Consider the following 19,422-nt stretch of genomic DNA (forward strand, 5'->3'; position numbering starts at 1 on the left):
AATAATATAGATAATAATAATAATGTAATAGTACATTAGACATTATTTTATGATAAGTAGACGTCTTCACAGTGTGTCTTGTTCTCCGTTCACTTTTGCTGCTTTTTTCTAGGAGCTGATGAGGATGTAGAGAGCCCGGAGATGACGACGTCTCGAACGCTTCCAAAGATACAGTTCACTAGTGTTGCACCAAAAGTAGAAACCACAACATTGAAAAGTCAGAACAAGATACCTGCTCAGACAAAGGTATGTTTTGTTTTATGTTCCATTATCAAGTTGTTGCAAATGCTTTTCAGGCTATGTTGTACTAAACAGTGCTTTTAAGAGGTTCTCTCTTAAAACACGGAAGTACAAAAGGTCTTTTCATTACCTTATTATAAATCCACTTTCTTACTCTTTCTAATCATTTGACTCATGTATCCATTTATTACTTTTACTACAACAGCTCTGTCTGATGTACAGTTAGTTTTCACACGGTAGTCTTTCTGAAGCAACTCATAACCAGAGAGATTGGGAAATCAAACCTTTCCATTTATTTCACTTAAGCCAAGATTGGTCTTAGTTCTTAAAGCAGGTGTTAAGTTAAAGCTGTTGTGACCATTACATACTCTGCAGCTTATTGAATAAGGAAATTTCAAGTTTTGTCTTAAAGTGGACCTAGTCAAAGTCATTTCTTAGAATCTCCTCGTGTCTACCAGAAATAGGTAAACGTTGAACTCGTTCAATGATAAAGATGTCTAGGGGTCCTGGTCGTACTATAGTTAAAGTGCTCATCTCCTAGCCAAGCAATCAGCAGTTCAAATCCCACCCTACCCCCCCAGCTGCTCTGCAAGAGAACGTTATGGCTGGCTGCTTCTGTAAAGATTATAGCCTTGGAAATGCTATTGGGGGGTTAATTCTGTACCCCAGGATCAGTATGAGTTGGAATTGAATCAACAACAATGAATTTTTTTCCCCCTTGGGTTGGGAATTAAGTGCATCTCTTACGTATTCATTTTTTGAAAGCTGACTTACTAGAAAAGATGTCTTTGACCTTAGAATAAAGCAAAACTACCAGCTAATGAAAAATGGAGCTATGAGTTGAGGTTTGTTGGCATGGTATTATAATTTACTGACCTTTCACTAATTAAAAAAAAAAATAATCTGATTCATTGTCATTAAGTCAGAACTGACTCATAGCTGCCCCTGGGGCTGTAAATAACAGGGCAGGAAATTGAGACTTTTTCTCCCAATGAGAAGCTTGGTGGATTTGAACCAGCTACCTTTGCATTAGCAGTGCTGCTACTCACTTGGCAACCAGAGCACCCTTTCTCCTAATAGGTAAGTTGTTTAAGTTAAAAAATGCATATCCAAGTGAAAACCTAAGTTTCAAATTGACGCTAATCAGATTTCTCAGCTTCTCTATATCTGTTCATTTAATAGGCATTAAGAAGATTAAATGTGAGAGCATGTCACATAATACTTGAGATCTAGTGTAAGCCTCACTTGAATTTGGTGGAGCAAACCATCTCACGTGTGTGGTAGACCTTGTAGATCATCGACTTTGCAGTGATAGACTTTGTAGATGGTTCAGTGATAGCAACAGCCTATGAAAACTTGGGAATATAAGTGCCCTTTCTGGGAGCTCACCCGATCTGTTAAATACTGCTAAGTTTCTGCAACAGCAGCAGCAAGGCTGTTGACAGTCCTGTCTTGAGTGTAGGGACAGGTCTTCTGCGGAGGAGGATGCATCACTGCAGAAAGGAGCACTTAGGGCTTCCTGTCCCTAATTTTCTGTCTCGATCATGAGACCTTTGTTGTTCTTCCTGTTGGTAAGTCTTCCCTGTTGGACGTAACCAAGACGGGACATGGATTTCTACAGATTTAGAAGAAGCAACTTTCTCCAGTCTGGGGTGCTAAGACGGGCCAGTTAATTTCAGAGACTTAAAAAAACAGATAAAAAAATCAGGAAAGGAAATCAGATCATGAAAGGAGTGTGTCAGGGATAGGTCCTGTCTCCACACCTTTTCAATCTATATGCAGAACAAACTATTCAGGATGCTGGGATCTCTGAGCAGGAATGTGCGTTCAGAATTGGAGGAAGAGTTATCAACAACCTACATCATGCAAATGACACAACCTTGTTTGCTGAAACTGAGGAGGACCTGAAGGGCTTGCTGTGGAAGGTCAAGGACTGCAGCCTTCAATAGGGATTGATGCCCAACGTCAAGAAAAGATTCTCACCACTGGGCCAATTGGCATCACCATGTTAGATGGCGAAGAGACTGAGGTTGTTAACAGTTACAGCTTGCTTGGCTTCACAGTCAACACTCTAGGCACCAGTAGTCAGGAAATTAAAAAATGGATTGCATTGGGAAAATCTGCTGTCAAGGACCTCTCCAGAGTACTGAAAAGCAGTGATGTGTCAGTCTAGGGAGTACGGTATGCCTGATCCAGACCATGGTCTTTGCAGTTACTTGCTATACATCAGAGAGCTAGACATGACTAAGGATGATAGAAGAATTGATGCCTTTGAACTGTGGTGCTGGACAAGAGTCTTGAGCATACCGTGGACTGCCAAGAAAACAAGTAAGTCTGTCTTGGAGACGGTGAAACCAAGTTTCTCCTTGGAGGCTAGGAATTTGAAGCTCTGCCTCACATACTTTGGGCACATGGCCAGAAGGGGCCAATCCTTGGAGAAGGACGTCATGCACGGAAGGGTGGAGGGACAGCACAGGAGAGGAAGACCCTGGATGAGATAGATTGATAGAGTAACGGGGGTAATTGGGGTAGGTGTGTTGGAGTCAGGGAGACAGGCTTAGGATAGGATGGGGTTCTGAGCTATTCTACATAGGGTCACTATGAGTTGCAGGTGACTCAGTGACACATAACAACAAGCTAGGTGGTAGGAGGAAAGGGAGAACCTCCACAGGGACTGAGATAGACACATAGAGCTTGTGCTCATTCCACACATGGTGGCTACACTAGACATGTGTCAGTCGAATAAATGAAGGGAGGAAGGAAGAAATGAAAAATCACAGATATGATTTATGGTGGATTGTAGGGCACCTCAGGGCCTGTGTGGCAGTAATCCAGTGTGGCTTTAGCGAGATAGATTTGGCTTTTACTACATATTCTGTGACTGTCATGGCTGAGGCTCTTGATATCAGCAACCATGAGGGCTTTCTAGCTTGAGACAAGAAACTCTATTGGTTAAGTTTTGTCTTTAATGGTAAAGAACTGTGTCCTAAGCAGAACCTTATTTGACATGAGAGCTTTGGTCTGTTGAAAAGAGTGATTTGGAAATTGATTTAAGGGGTGTTGGGTTTTTTGTTTGTTTGGTGTTTTTTGTTTTGGTTTGGTTTTTTTATTTTTGTTGGGTTTTTTAAAAATTGTGTTCAAGGAAGTAATCAAATCAGATCAAGATGAAGAAGATAGATATTTGGCAGAGGAGCATGTATTAATGAGAGATTAAGTGCTGTTAAGTGTCTGACTCTGTCATAGGCACTGACTGTGACTCTCTTGGTCGTCCATACATAGCAGCAATTGCATTTTTCATTCTGCTTTTGCTAAGTCTCAACAGTGGCCCTAACTTCAGTCTTGAAGATAGTCTGTCTCTCCAACTCATTGTTGCCGAGCTGGTTCCAACTCAGAGCTGACCCTCCAGCAGGTTTCCAAGGCTGTAAATCACACAAGAAGAGATTTTCCATCTTTCATGCAAGGAGCTGTTGGTGGATTCGCATCTCCAGAGAAATGCTGCCTTTGGGTTAGCAGGGCAAACCTGTACAGACGACACCACCACGTCTTGTTGTTAAGTGCCATCAAGTCAGCAATGACTCATTGGCGACCCTGTGAACGCCAGATCTAAACTTTGCCCTAATCTGTGCCATGTTGTTGTTACTGTTGTTTGCTGTCAAGTCAGAACCAACTCATAGCTGACTCTCCTGCAGATTTTCAGAGGCAGTAAATTATGTGGGAGGAGATTGCCCATCTTTTTCTTTTATTAATTTTAATGAAAGTTTACAGAGACTTAGTGTTTTTTAGTCATTCATTGTTGCACTTTTCTCCCTGCCCACTCCTGCCCCCAATTCACTCTTCTTCTTGAAAAGTAAAAGAAAAACTCTTTCATTGTTATGCAATCCCTCCCCCAAAGTCCATTCAGCTATGCAGCCTTCATTCTGGACTCGTGTCATGACCATAATACCTAATCATATATCCATTTTAAACAGTTCTCTCCCTCATCTGTTTCAGTGCTGTATACATCATTCCTTCCCTCCTTCTCTGTCTTCCCTCAACCCCAATGTCAGTCCTGTTTTACAACAGTGGCCCTATGCAATATTTGTCCTTTGTGACTAAGATAATTTCACTCAGCATAATGTCCTTCAGGGTCACCCATTTTGTATAATATTTCATGAGTGCATCTTCTATTTAGTTTATGGTAAATGTGTGTGACTGAAAAGGGAAAAAAGAGAATACAGTGTTTTTGTGGTTTGTTTTTTTTTTATTCTACCACATTTCCACTGCCTGCAAACAAACACATGTGCATGTGTTCAAATGACTTCCTCTAATGATTCTGTTATCTTCTCATACTTTGATTGATCACATATATTGATTTACACGTGATCCCATATATTGATAGACACGTGACACACACGCAGACACACACACACACACAACACACACACACGAGTTAAGATGATGTTCCGTGTTCCGATTGGTTACCGGACAGTGATTTTCTTTTTTTTTTTTTAAACTGTCGAGCTCCTCCTGCTTGTTGAGTCAGAACCTGAAGAGTATCAAGCTTTCTCTCAGATAATTTTAGGGACTCCACATACCTGCTGTGCAATCATGTCATCTGCCATCATACGGGACACAGACGATGTGGATAGATAGTTGGTCTCTAGCATCATATTAGCCGTTTACACTCATCCTGTTCCCCACCAGAACATATGAACCTCTCTCTGGACGCAACTGTACAGAAGTCCTGGTGGCACAGTGGTTAAAGTATTTATCCACTAAATGTTGATGATTTGAGCTCACCCATTGCTCCTCGGGACAAAAAAGAGGTAGTTCACTTCTGAAAGATTCCAGCCTTGGGATCCATATGGGACATTTCTACTTGGTCCTCCAGGGCCACTGTGAGACTGAATTGTTTCCATGGCAGTGGTTTTGGGTTAGTCACAAATCTGTCAACTTCTTAGAATTTCTGCTTTCCTTTCCAGGAAGCTCTGGTGACTTAGTGGGTGAGGAGTTGTACTACCAACCCAAAGGCAGGTGGTTCAAATTCGCTAACTTCTTGAAAGAGCAGTAGTCCCCTCCCATGCCATTTTACAGCTTCTGAAAAACCACTGGAGGGCCAGCCATGAGTTGGCTCTGACTCCCTGGCCATGCATTTTCCAGGCCTCTTAGTAGCACAGATTAGAAGTGCTAGTAAATGGTGAAGAATGTCCTAAATAAGAACCAGAATAATTCTTTCATCTGCCTGGATACCAGGTAGTGAAAGAGCGAGGAATGCTTGGACAAAATTCTGCCAGTGAGTTTCTCTCTTGTGCTTCAGTTTAGTACATGAAACCCTAGTTAGAACTTCCATATTTTCTATCATGTTACTGTAAAGAACAGTAAGTTACCTACATTATTGCACAAGATCATTTCTTTTCGGTCCTCTGCTTTTTGTAAATCATGCCTACTTGAAGATTAAGACAATACAGGGATTTTTGAGGCAGGGGGAAAGAAAATAACATTCTTTAGCACACTTTATTGTATATATATTCTTCAGTGGCAGCGTAGTGATCTGTTTTGTTGAGGCGGAGATTGACTTAACCTCAAGTTCAGATCTACCCGCTGTAGCTTGTAGTCCTTCCTAGAAATGAGAAGTCCTTTAAGGCAGCCTATGCAGGTGACAGTTTTTCTTCCTAAATTCTTTAGCACTCTAAATTTAATTAATAGAATGCTGTTTTGAATAAACCCTAGCCTTCAAGAAATAATCAGTCATTTAATTGGGCCTATGACATGATCCACTTCCTAAACAACATGCCTCTGGAAACTCCATGAACATTGATAAATGATGATAGTTACAGAAATGCTTCAGGCCTTTTGTTCCTAGGGTTGCTAGGAGTCGTGCTCGACGTGTTGATTGACGGCAGTCAACAACAACATGACATGATAGGTTTTATAGAGTCCTAGTGGAGATGATTACATGTTCTTAAGGAGGGCTATAGAGTTTAATAGCATTGTTGTTTGCAGTCTTCAGAGCCCAGTGGAGTTGACAGTGTTTTTCCTCCAGCGTGTTGGCCACTCTTAGAGGAAACGCAATACATTTGAACTGAACTTCTCTTTTTCAGTGGTTTTCAAACCACTGAATTGTCTCAGACTACTGTCATTGAGTCAGTTCCAACTCTTAGTCACTCTCTAGTGAGTCTTTAAAGCTTTAAAAGTCTTAAGATGAGCTTGCCTATCTTTCTCCCTCAGAGCCCTGATGGATTCAAAACACTGGAGACACACAGCCTTTTGTTGTTGTTGTTGTTGTCAGGGCAACACAGTGTGGACAACAATAATCAATATGAAATTCACACTCCAGAGAAATTGAACAGATTCTCAAGGAGTAGGACTCCTATTTATTAATGTATTCATTCTCTAGTGGTAAAGCCCGTATTGATTGATTTATTTCAGCTCTCCAGGTGATTGAGATTCTACTTGAAAACCGTAGCTGCATCTTTGTGTCATTTGCCCCAGGATGCCCTAACTTCAGTGCTGTTAAAAAAGCAGTGGATGGTGTTTGTGTTGGTGTGGTAGTTGTGAAAAGTGTTCTGGAATTTTGGAGAAGTCTATATAATCAAAGAGGGTTTGAAGATAAATGGACAAGAACTGAACTGTTTGCCTTGAGGTTAGAAGAATTGTGTGAACCCAGATGCAGATATTAAGAGTCATCTTAGATAAGAGGCAGTGTAAACATGACCTAGGAGAATTTTTTACTGGCATCTAAGAACTTGTGGTACAAGCAGTAGCAATAGTATTTACCATTGCTTTACTATGCATCTGAAAGTTGGACAATGAATAAGGAAGAAAAAAGAAGTGATTTCTTTAAAGTACAGTGTTGGTGAGGGGGATTACATACCCATGGACTGCCAAAAGAATAACAACAAGAAATAATCTGTCTTACATGGCCTGCAACCAGAGTGCTCAATTGAGGCAAGGTTGTTGAAGCTGCATCTCACACACTTGGTGTATGTTGTCAGGATGGGACAGTCCTAAAAGACAGCGTGCTGAGAAAGGTAGGGACAGTGAAAGAAAGGGAACTCCTCAATGGGATGGATTGACATAGTGACTACAGCAATGGCCTGGACCGTGGCAGAGATTGTAAGGATCGCACAGGATAGGGCAAGGTTCAGATGTCTTGTTCAGAGAGTTAGGAGTCTCACTGACTCATGGCACCTAACTAAAACAGGACGAACAACTGGGTTGAGGGGAGACTGGAAGCCCTCCTACGCATGCAATTTGGAGGATTTTGCAGGAATTTGGGCAGATTTTGAGAAAAACTTAAAAAGGCTGTGGAAATGAAAATCCACAGAAGAACTTAATTTGAAAGAAACTGGGAAAGAATCATGGCACCATTAAAGGAAATAGAAAAGTGGAGAAATAAGATTTGTGTGTGTATGTGTGTGTATTTGACATACAGAGTTGTAAGTGTTGCAGGCAGAGTTAATGTCTGTAACAAGCCACTGGATAAGTCATGGTGACACGCACTGAAAATGAGGCTGTGAGAGTTATTACTGTTGATTTATACTTCAGAACTGTAGAATGCCCAAGAACCTTTAAGAGCTCTTGATTGGCTATTGAGATCTGGAAACACAATGTAGCTTGTCAGGAGGGTCCCACAGGATTGGTTGCAGAACTCAAGCCCCTAAATCCTGTCCATGGCTCTTTGAAGGTGTAAGAATAAGTAGACAAAAATGACCAAGTAACCTGAGTGAGGAGTACTCTCCACAGAGCAAGAGTGAAGTCATCGTTGTCAGGTGTAGGGAATACCCTGGAGAGAAGACCTGAAAAGAAGCTGGCATTTGTGCCACACCATGTAGCAGGGAGATGGAGAATTGAAGAAGCTACTGGATGGAAGAGTCAGAGGGAGATGGGAGCCTTAAGTCAGAAATTGTTGTTAGTTGCTATCAACTAACAGAATTGTCAGCCACTTAGATGACCCCATATTTTAGAGTAGAATTGTTCCATAGGGAATTTTGTTTGTTTCGTCTCGCTTACTTGCTTTATTTTTTTTTTTTAAACCCAACATTTTTTTGTGACTTGTGTGAAAAGTGGTTGAGCAAGTTCATTACCTGCTCAACAACTTACGCACATTTTGTTTCCTGATATTAGTTGTGATTCCCTGAGTGTAATAGCATTCATCCAGTTTCTTCTCTGAATTCTCTATTCCCATTTGCACATCTTTCCTGATCCTTCCTACCTTTTGAACTTGGTTTTTGGGCATATGCTACCCTTTAGGTCTCATGTAGTTGATTTTTCTAGGGAGCATGTTCTTCCTGGGTTTTACTGTTCCCTTTATAGGCCTGGCTGTTGTTTTGCTAAAAGGCAGTGCTTTGGGCGTCATTTCTGTTTCAAAGAGTTTGTGTTTAAATGTCCTTAAAACGTATTTAGAGGGTGCAGCCAGAGTGTTCCCGGGAGACAAAGATGGCGAAGTGTCATCTTTCATACTTTGGACATGTAGCTAGGCAAGGCTATTCATTGGAGAGGGACACATGCTTGGAAAAATGCGGGGTCAGCAAAGTAGAGGAAGACCCTCAATGAGTTGATTGTCACAGTGACTTCAGCAGTGGGCGTGAGTGTTTCAGAGATGATGACAATGGCACAGGATAAGGCAGGATTCAGGTTGGCTGTTCATAGGACGCTATGGATTGTACTGGATGGATTGTAACAACAGGGCTTTATATATAGTCTTAGGGGTTCTGCCAGTCTCTTAACAAAGTAGTAAGTCTCCTCTTTTTTATTGTTTTAAATACTTTTCTGCATTTTTCTCCCCCTCCACAGGATCTGTTTGATCCCTGTCAGAGCAGTTAGTGGTGATAGCTGGCCAGCATCTAGTCCTTCTGGTCTCAAGCTAGTGGAAGCCGTAGTTCGTGTAGGCTGTGCCATGTTGTATTCAAGGCTGTGACCTTTCAGAAGCAGGATCACCATGCTTATCTTGAGGGGCCACTGGGTTGGTTTGAACCTATAACCTTCCAGCTAGTAGTTGAGTGCCTTACTGTGTGCACCTCAAACTCAGAGACTTACTGATACTTTCTCAGAGACTTACTCTTATGAAGTGTCACATTGAACAGCCTCACCTTACCATTGGGATTACTATGCATTTATAAAAATCTTGCATGTGCATCTTTTGAGTATTACACAAAACAATGAATCCATCATGGGAATCTATCACTGGCGTAAATATCACCCAAGGTAATGAATCCGCTTACTCCTGAAATTCAGTGTTGGAAGAAGAGGGACATCATTATATATAATATTATTCCTCCTTCCCAAAACACTTTTTTTAAATGTATACAATCTTTTTCTATTTTCCATACAGTCACCTGAAGAAATCGATAAGGAAAAAGTTCGCATGTCTGACTCAGAAAGGAAAGTGGACCCAGCTGAAGAGGATACAAATGTATACACGGAGAAGCACTCAGACAATCTGTTCAAACGAAAAGAAGTCCTGGCAGGTGTGTTGAATAGTGGAGGGGGAGGTGGTCCCTAACTGGACCTCTGAGTCATGTCAACTCTGAGGGCGGTGTAGGTGTAGCTGGCTGAATGTTCCTTTCCTATTGACAACAGCCATGAGGGCCATTCTCTTTCCAGAGTGAGGGATAAAAAAGTCAGGCAATCATTGCCTTTACTTCCTGCCAAACTTTCACTTCTACTAAACTTCTGGGCCTACTTCTTAGAAGTACAGGGTTAGGGACAGTCTAGAAGAGGTACACTAAAACCTTAATTGTTCCAGGACCGCTGGGCTGGGAGGTATAGGGGTGTGGGCTGGTGTATGTATTTAAGATTTTTTTTTCTCTCTCACAACCATCCCAGCTTTCAGAGTAGACTTGAGAGGAGGAGATCTTTTGGGGATAGAAAGAGGAAGGGAGGGCACAGTTTACACACAATCATCATACTCGTGGTTACACATAGACCGTCTTCTAATTGTAACTTATGTGGTTAAAGTACTAACATTAGGAATTAAGGGGGAAGATGTATAATATTTTTAAAGCACTTTTCTTTCCCCGCTTCCTTTGTGATGTTCTTATGATTAAATTCGTTTGTTGTTGTTGAAGTGATGTCCAGTAGAACATAGACCAGGATAATAGTTACGTGCCATACGCTAACCCTCTTTTTCCTAACAGTTCTTCCTCCCTTAACTTAAACTCACTGCCGAGTTCCTTTCTAGCCATTTCGGTGTCTATTGTCAGTTTGATCCCACTAGTTTTTTCACACTGCTTAATGATCAAGGTAGACATTCTTTACTAGTTATGCTAAACTATATTTAGTTTTAAGAAGAGGCTGCAAGGGATAATTTTAGGTTTCTGGGGTTCTTCCGAGTTTCAGTAGCTTCATAAAATCTGGGTTCTTTCATTTTAAATTCTGTTCCTCCATGTTTCCCCTGCACAGGATTCTTCTACGGAATCTCTAGTCAGACTATTAAATAAGGGGAACACGGTACCACCCAGTTCTTTCCGTGTCATTGCAGTGGAGGGGGTTGTTCATGGAGACAGTTACCCGCACATCCCATTTCCTCATCCTTTCCCGTCTCTTCTGTCCTGCGTTGCTCCCAGTGGCTAGAAGCCTTGGGTGGCTACCAGAGCACTCAAATCTTGACAGTCCCAAATCCAAGACAAGAACGTAACTTTGCGTGCTTTTCCATACTGAACGCTTTAAAATTTTAAGTCCATTAAATCACCTTCTGCGTTTTTCACTAGTAAGCAGTTAGATTAGAATATGAAATGTGAGTACTGAAAAAGATGAAAGCATTTTACAGTATGGAATTCGTTGTGGTCACAGACAGATTTTTCTTTATTGAGGCTTTTGGGTGATATTAACATCAATCAAAGAAAGTATTGTACCTTCTGGAGGAATGTCAGATTTGCATAATTACCTGGTTGCTTCATTGAATCTTTTTTTTTTTTTAAATTTGGGAGTTTTCAAATTAAGCCTTTTAGAAAAGCATAAATAGATTGGGCTTGACAAAGCCCATTTCTGTAATTCTTGGATCCCTTCTAAAAGAAAGGCTTCTCTTTGGTCTCTTTCAGCTGTCATTGCCGGCGGAGTGATTGGCTTTCTCTTTGCCATTTTCCTTATCCTGCTGTTGGTGTATCGCATGAGGAAGAAGGATGAGGGGAGCTACGACCTCGGGGAGCGGAAACCATCCAGTGCTGCTTATCAGAAGGCACCTACTAAGGAGTTTTATGCATAAAACTCCCACTGAGGGTCTCTATTTATGAGATCACTGAACTTTTAAAAATAAAGCTTTTGCATAGAATAATGAAGATCTTTGTTTTTTTGTTTTGTTTTGTTGGGTTTTTTGTTTTGTTTTGTTTTTCATTAAAGAGCCATTCTGGCACCTTAATGATAAAAATCCCATTGTATTTAAAACTATGTATTTCTTTAGAACCACCGTAAAAAAAAAAAGAAAACTTAACATCTGCAGTGTTCTGTGAATAGCAGTGGCAAAATATTTTGTTCTGAAAAAGCTTGATGTTCATGGAGTTGTTTGAAACGTTTATGCGCAAATGCAAAGTGATTGTTTTTATCCCTATGGTTCAAAGATGAAAGCCGGTTTCATTTTTATCGGCGTGTCTACGATTGACCTTTCCAAGTTGGTTTTCAATTAATTTATCTGTTGTTTCCCGTTTTCTTAGTCCTCCTCCCCCCATACAAACAAAAACAAAACTCAATGCCTTTTGTAGCTGTCATGGTGCAATTTGTCTTTGGATAATTCAGACAATGGTAATTTAGGTGTATATGTGATTTTCAAGTATGTAAACTTTAACCTCCACTTTGTATAAATTTTTACGTGTCAGACCATTGTTTTACAGCTGCTTTGTTCTTCATGATCTGTAGCTTCGGGCAGATATGCAACAGCGAGTTATTGTGTAAAATTGGATTCTTACTATAAAACTGTTTTAGTCTTATCTAATCAGCTCTTCCTTTGGGAGGATTTGATGTGCGTTACTGACAAGCCTCAGCAAACCCAAAGATGCTAACAGTATTTTGAGAAGTTGCTGCCGATTCCTTTGGCCACTGTATTTGTTAATTTCTTGCAATTTGAAGGTACGAGTAGAGGTTTAAAGAAAAATCAGTTTTTGTTCTTAAAAATGCATTTAAGTTGTAAATGTCTTTTTAAGCCTTTGAAGTGCCTATGATTCTATGTAACTCGTGGCAGACTGGTGTTAATGAGTATATATAACAGTTTAAAAAAAAGTTGGTATTTTATAAGCACAGACAATTCTAATGGTAACTTTTGTAGTCTTACAAATAGACATAAATTGTAATTTGGGAACATACAAACTACTGAATAAATCATGTGGCCTAATATTGAAAATGTCACTGTTATAAATTTTGTACATTTCTGATCAAATGTACCTTCTTCCCTTTGCTAATGTCCATTTACTCTCAAGGATGATGTGTGTTTGATTTCTGAGTGTCCATGGTGTCTGTAAATCAAGACCAAAGAACCCGTCAGGGAGGCTGTTGATGACCAGAGTCACTCCTGAATTGGCCAGAGGAAATCTGGATGTAGCATCTTGATGTGCCCGAGCCCCGGTTCTGGAAGGCTGCCAGGACACTGTGAAGTTTGCAACCTTTATAGGATAGCTGATGGCAGTATTGAGACGGATGCCTGCTTTTGCAAATAACTTTTAAGACTATAAATCCCAAAGCGCTGACGGGGGCTTTCCTGAAGTAAGGATCTGAGACTTAAGCCTATACACATTGATTTACCCTCGAAACTTTGCTCCTCAGCTGAAGCTTCCTAGAATAGATGGGATGCCATAGTTCATATCACACAGAGGGGAGGCTAGGAAGACTGCATTCAAAGAGGAAGGGGCTCATTGCTTGCGTTTGAAGTAACTGGAAAGCAGTGAACCTTGGGCCAATACCCTGGATGGATAATTCCTTCTCTCCAAGTATTTCCTTGTTCTCTTTTAGCGTTGGAGTCCCTTGATGGTTTATATGTTTCATAAGCTCAGATTACCTGAAAGGCTGGAAGTTCTAGTCAATGCAGGGACACCTCAGGACGACAGGTTGGCAATCTACTTATAGAAAAATGAGCCCTTGAGGTCCTTGTGGTGTGCACTCCTCTGACAGACACGAGAGGCCCTGTGTAGGGGTGGCTCCACAACGTCTGTGTTCGAACGTCTTTCTGTTCATTTTTTACTAAACTCTTGAGTTGCCAAAGCAGGAAGAAGATAGCAAAAAAACAGCAACTTCCCCAATATACAGTTTGGTAAAATACACGTTTCATTTACATCCCTGAAATTGCCGCACAACTCGGTTTCAATTTTTCATCTCTTAAAGCAGCAATTAGAACCATGTTTACAGTGCTTAAATCCTCAATGGCCTTAATTCTCAAATTCTTTTCCCATCACTTCCAGAGTCAGCCCACCTTTAGAGCAATTATAAGACAGTAACAGCATCTTCTGAAGTTATACCAGTCATATCCCTCATTTATGAGGTTAGGAATGTAGTGGGTTTACCTCTAAAACTGTGCAAAAAACCTAGTGCAGTTCAAGTCATAGTGGAACAACTGCTTGGAAATATCTGTGCCAGGAAAAGAAAATTTCTGGCAAATATTTTGTCACTGCTGTAAAGCAAAGTATTTGTTAAAGTGCCAAAATAAAGTCTGTCATGCTGAAAGTAAGAATTCATTGTATATGTAGCTTGACATCCAGCTTTCTTTAACTGTATGTTTTCTGCTTAGGTTTTTGGGATTGGTTTTTGTTTTGTTTTATATTCTTTAAAAAATGCAGTAAATAATGCTATTACGAGTGTTAGTTATGATTATGGAGTTCAGGAGATTTTTGGTAAACTAGAAGTATTAAAGCTGATGTGAAAATTTCCTTTCCTTCACCACATGTAAATAATTTTGTGTATGTATATGCCTTGGTGTTTGCGACTTGACATTTATTAAGACTCCCGTCTTCAGTATTCAGGGAAAACTGTGAAGAGCTCTCCCTACAGTTCGTTTTCAGCTGCAAGTGCTTTAATAAGTGCCTTCACCCTTTGGCCATTTAGTCCATGCTTAGGGCGAGTCTCCTGTCAAGCTTCAGAGAATGTAAATCTGAAGGGGAGGAAAATAGAATTTTCTGAACTTAAACTGTTTACCTTTGAGTTAGCAGCCCCACATCTACTCTGTTAGACCACCACGACTCCCACACTTAGAACCTTGGAATTGTGATGCTTGTGGTTGGTGGAATGCTTTTGAGTCAACTATAAAGGAGTGAACCTTGGGCCAATACCCTGGACGGATAATTCCTTCTCGCCAAGTATTTCCTTGTTTTCTTTTAGCGTTGGAGTCCCTAGATGGTTTATATGTTTCATAAGCTCAGATAACCTGAAAGGTTGGAAGTTCTAGTCCATGCAGGGACACCTCAGGACAATAGGCTGGCAATCTACTTATAAAAAATGAGCCCTTGAGGTCCCTGTGGTGTGCACTCTGACAGACACGAGAGGGCCTGTGTAGGGGTGGCTCCACAGCGTCTGTGTTCGAAAGTCTGTCTGTGACGACATAGGGCAGAATATTACTGCCCCATAAGCATATTCTGGGATGTAATCTTACCAGTTTCCTGCCTCTGAAAACCCACTGGAGGGTCAGTTGTTGATTGACTTGGTGGCATACAAACAGTAAACAGATCCAGAGCTCTGGTGGTAAGGAGCTACACTGCCATCCTACAGGCATGTGATTTGAGTCCACGAGTTGCTCTGCGGGAAAAGGATGGACAGTCTCTTCCAGGGCCGTCCGACCACCTCCGAAGACCTGTGAGTCAGTCCTGATACGATGGCACTCGGCAACAAAACCCTTTCTGTGCATACTGGAGGGAGCTTTGGTGACGACAAAAGCATTGTTCATGCATTCTGGAGGGTGCCTTGGTGGCATAGTTGTGAACTTAAACTGTAAGCCCAAAATGTGTGCACATACTAGCTGGTGGTCCAAATCAAACAGCTCCAAGGAACCTCAGTAAGGAGTTGGCTGTGAAGTTGGCTTTGAGTTTTGATGGCAGTGAGAGCAGGTAGTCATATTTTTCTCCCTCAGAAGTGCTGGTGAATTTGAACCACTAACCTCTCAGCTAGCAGCCTAGCACATAACTTACACACAAGGGCTTCTTGTCCATCTTACAGTCTCCGACTGATGTAGAGTTGATTTTGACCTGTGAGAACTACTCATTTTTCGCCTGCTGAATGGCTAGGAGATACAGATGCCTAACCTTTATGTTAATATCTCACACCATGTCCTTAGGGTTCCTTACCTCACAATGAGGGCCAGGCTAATAGAATAGAACAAGACTGCTCTCTCTTCTAAGTTAAAAAATGAAAATTTATGTCAAATATCTAGTGGCTTGATATATTGTTATATGTTCCCCCCCTTTTTAAGTTAGATAATGTGAAGATAGAGAAAAACATAGCTTGATAGCTCTAAAAAATGCATCTACAAAGGGTGCTGGTTTCTGCAAAAAGGGGTACAATGACAACTTTATATTTTTAGGAGTCTATTTCTTCAGTATCAAAGATAAACATTTTGAGACCTCCAGAAAAAATTTTTAGTGAGTGAAAGTATAAAACCTCTACATGTACTGTACTGCAGGGTTTATTTTATAAGCAGGATCATCTTTAAAGCTTTACTATAAGTGGGATGCTTAAAAAAAAGTCCAATATATTTCATTTAGTAGGCAGTAACTTTCAGCAACACTAAATCTCCAACATGAATTTCTAAGCCTCTGGCAGACAACAGTGAGCACCAAAGAGGTTTTCAATTAAAATTAATCAAACCGCATGATGAATGGACTCATCTGAATGGAATTATCATTAAAATTCTCTTCAGTGGAATTTTTTTTTTTTTAACAATAGTGAAATTTGAGACTTGGCTATTTCTAGGGACTTTGATTCAATGGTCATAGAAAACTTCTAAATGGCTAGATCAACATCTGTCCTCTTAGTAAAAATAATATAAAATTAATTTTGTGCCCCCTTGTCTCCTAACTCTGGGTGGCTGCAGCTGTGATTCGTGGTTCTAAAGTTTCATTTCTCTTTGCTTATCTGCTCCCTGCAGTCTGTAGCAGAGCCTGTTCTTTTTTTTTTGTTTGTTTTCTTTCTTTCTTTTTTTCTATAATTATATTTTATTAATTTTCATAAACATTTACAGAGATTTTGGGCTTCCACTCATTCATTGTTGCACTATTCTCTCTACCCTCCTCCCAGTTTGTTCTTGTCCAAATGCCACAGTGCTTGTCAAAGCCAGTTCTGATTAATCATCTTTGTCAGTGTATCCTTTGCCATTCCCTATCACTCCTCCCTGAGAGAGACTTCACCCTGAGTCATAAGGAAAAGGGGACGGCGTATTCAGCAGAGCCTGTTCTGACCGAGAAATTGAGGCGGCTTCGGAGAAGTTTAAGTTTGATTTCCTGTGATTTAGCTTGAAGGGTGTAACCCATGCCATGCTTCCAACCCACTAATGGCAGTGTTTAGATTTAGGCTTTGGTGATCCACATGTGCTGAGCTCAAGACACAGCCCTTCTGGTAGTGTTTACACAACAACAGCTTGATGGTCATGGCAGCAGCGTTTTTACTCACAAGCACTTGCACACTATATAGGCACAAGACGCTTCTGAGAGTTCTGGAAATAGGGGTGAAAGAGAGAGATGAAAGATCCGACCTTCTGGAACATGGAACTTTTCTGGGGAACAGAAAGATGAGGGCAAAGTAGAAACAAACAAACAAAATGTACCAATGAATAGTAATGTTCATGCTTGACATAAGAACCGGTTTAAAAACAAGTAATTTTACAGTCAGGATAGACGGTGTATGCTGCAGTAACAATCTCAAGATCTCAGCAACTTACTTCTATCAGCCAAGATTGCTTTGTGGCTCATGCTGAGCTAAGTACTGTTGAGGATAATTGTCACTCTCCAGCTGGAATAGCCACTCCGGGATAATACCAGTCGGTGCAATAGGAGAGGGAGAGTGGCAAAGCATAGAGTGACTCTTAAAGCTTCCACTCAGTGGTGGCATATGCCACTTCTCTCTTTAGAGAAGAAGGAGTTCGCAGATCTAACGTTAAAGAGTACCAGGAGTTTGCTGAAAATAAAGTTAGGGCATCAGAATGTTTCCGGTGAATCCTAAAGGTGAAGGAAGTGAAGGCACAGAAAGAACATTCAAGACAGGCGAAAGAGAAACTATTACAAAAGGTAGATTCACCCTTGAGAGAGGTGAGAGCAGACGTCCCCCTTCTTTATTGATGTGGTCTTTCCCCTCCTGACCTCTTTAGAATACCCATGCTCTCTGTATATACAGGCCTTCAGTAGGATTTTATTGGTTCCTGCCTGAAGGGTCAATTGTTGGCATCTGTTGACTTAATCTGCTGCTTAGATTTCATCCTGTTACTCTCCTAGACCATCACTGCCATTTTTTTTTGTTCTCTCTTACTCTAACACCACCCACATTTCAGTTGCCAGAGCAAATTATATGACCACATCGAACTTTGAAGAGGCAAGGGAGTCCTTTTGCCTAGAAGGAGGGAGATGATATTTATAAACAGCTATAATGACTACACAGTCTAGATACAAATGTGTGCATAATACAGGCCATGATTTTCTCAATTACTTGTTATGCTTCAGAGATTTGGACAATGACTAAAGATGACAGAAGAAAAATAGATACCTTCGAATTGTGGTTCTGGACAAGTGTCTTGACCATACATACCGTGGACTGCCAAGAAAATAAATAGATCTGTCTTGAAGAGGGTGAAACCAAGTTTCTCCTTCTAGGCTAGGATTTTGAAGCGCCTCCTCACTTTGGGCATGTGGCCAGGAGAGATTGGACCTCGGAGAAGGAAATTATGCTCAGAAGGGTGGACAGACAGCGCAGGAGAGGGAGATCCCGGATGAGATGGATTGATACAGTAACTGGGGAGATGAGGGTTGGTGTGTCAGAAATAGTGTGACTGACTCAGGACAGGGAAGGGTTCAGAGCTACTGTACATAGTGTCGCTATGCATCACAGGCAACTTAACCAATAATAATCTATGACAGGGTTGGAAGCAGGAGTGGCATCCAATTCCTGAACAACATGCCTGGAAACACTATGAACTTTGATAAATGTTGATAGTTGTAGAGGGGCTTCAGGTCTTTTGTGCATAGGGTCACTGTGAGTCATGCTCGAATAGACGACAATCAGCAACAACAACAACATAATGACTCCGAGGAGCAGAATCCCTAGCAAGTTGCACTGCTAACCCGAAGGGTGTGCACCTCCAGCAATTCCAATCCACTGGTTTTTCCTTGGGAAGAAGGGGGTCAGGTGTCTCTTGTTGGGATTTACATCTGTGGAGGCTCATTGTGGATCAGAACTGACTCAGTGGCAGAGTGACGGCGACTACTACAACACGGCCAGGAAAGATCGCAAACTTAACGATCCAGTTGTGCTAAAATCTGGCAAAAGCATCCAGGTTGGCTTAGTGGTAAGAAATTGCACTACCATTGCAAAGGTACGTGGTTCAAATCCACCAGCTGCTTCACCACAGAACGATGGGCCATTAACTCTTGTGTGATTTCCTGCCTCTGGAAACCTGCTGGAGAGTCAGCTATGAGTCAATTCTTATTCGAGGGCACACAGCCACAAAGAACAATGTTGGAGTGTCAGAGAGAAAGTGAATCGTCTAGTGAACAAGGAAGAGAGAGGTGGAAAAGCATCTAAGAAGAGCAAGGCTGCTTCAAGCTCACCCTTCATCTACTCTATTCCCCTTAAACTCTATATAAGGCAACTGCACTGATTCCGTGCTAAAACATAAATGAGTTTATAACATTCCTTTGGTTAAAAGCCATCAGTGGCTCTTACAGCACTTAAAGTTTCTTCTCCATTTTCCTTCAAACCTTCCAGGAGCTGACCCCAGAAAATGCCTAATAAAGAGACACAATAGAGTTAGCATGGCCAGCTGTTGTGTGTTGACAAGTCGGAACCGATCCATAGCTGACCCCTCAGTGGGTTTTCGGAGAAAGTAAATTACATGGGAGGAGACTGCCTATTCTCTGTAGGAACATCTGGTGCATTCAAACCTTTTTCTAGCCTTAAACACTTATAACGCTGCTTGTCTTCTTGAGCTCTAGGGTGGGTAAAAGTGCCCTAAAATGCTACTCTTTGAGTTATATCATCTTTCTCAGATGACCTTTACATTCCCCCCAATATTTTTTAAAATTATTA

The 19,422-nt window shown here is 41.1% G+C and overlaps 1 pseudogene; it reads left to right on the forward strand.

Annotated features, from left to right (window-relative positions):
* The window catches only part of LOC102847827, a 197,924-nt pseudogene extending 186,499 nt beyond the window's left edge, over positions 1–11,425 (forward strand).
* The last annotated feature ends 7,997 nt before the right edge of the window (positions 11,426–19,422 follow it).

Source organism: Elephantulus edwardii, unplaced genomic scaffold, assembly GCF_000299155.1.
Source record: "Elephantulus edwardii isolate Elephantulus edwardi_28Jun2011 unplaced genomic scaffold, EleEdw1.0 scaffold00282, whole genome shotgun sequence".
NCBI classification, from domain to species: Eukaryota; Metazoa; Chordata; class Mammalia; order Macroscelidea; family Macroscelididae; genus Elephantulus; species Elephantulus edwardii.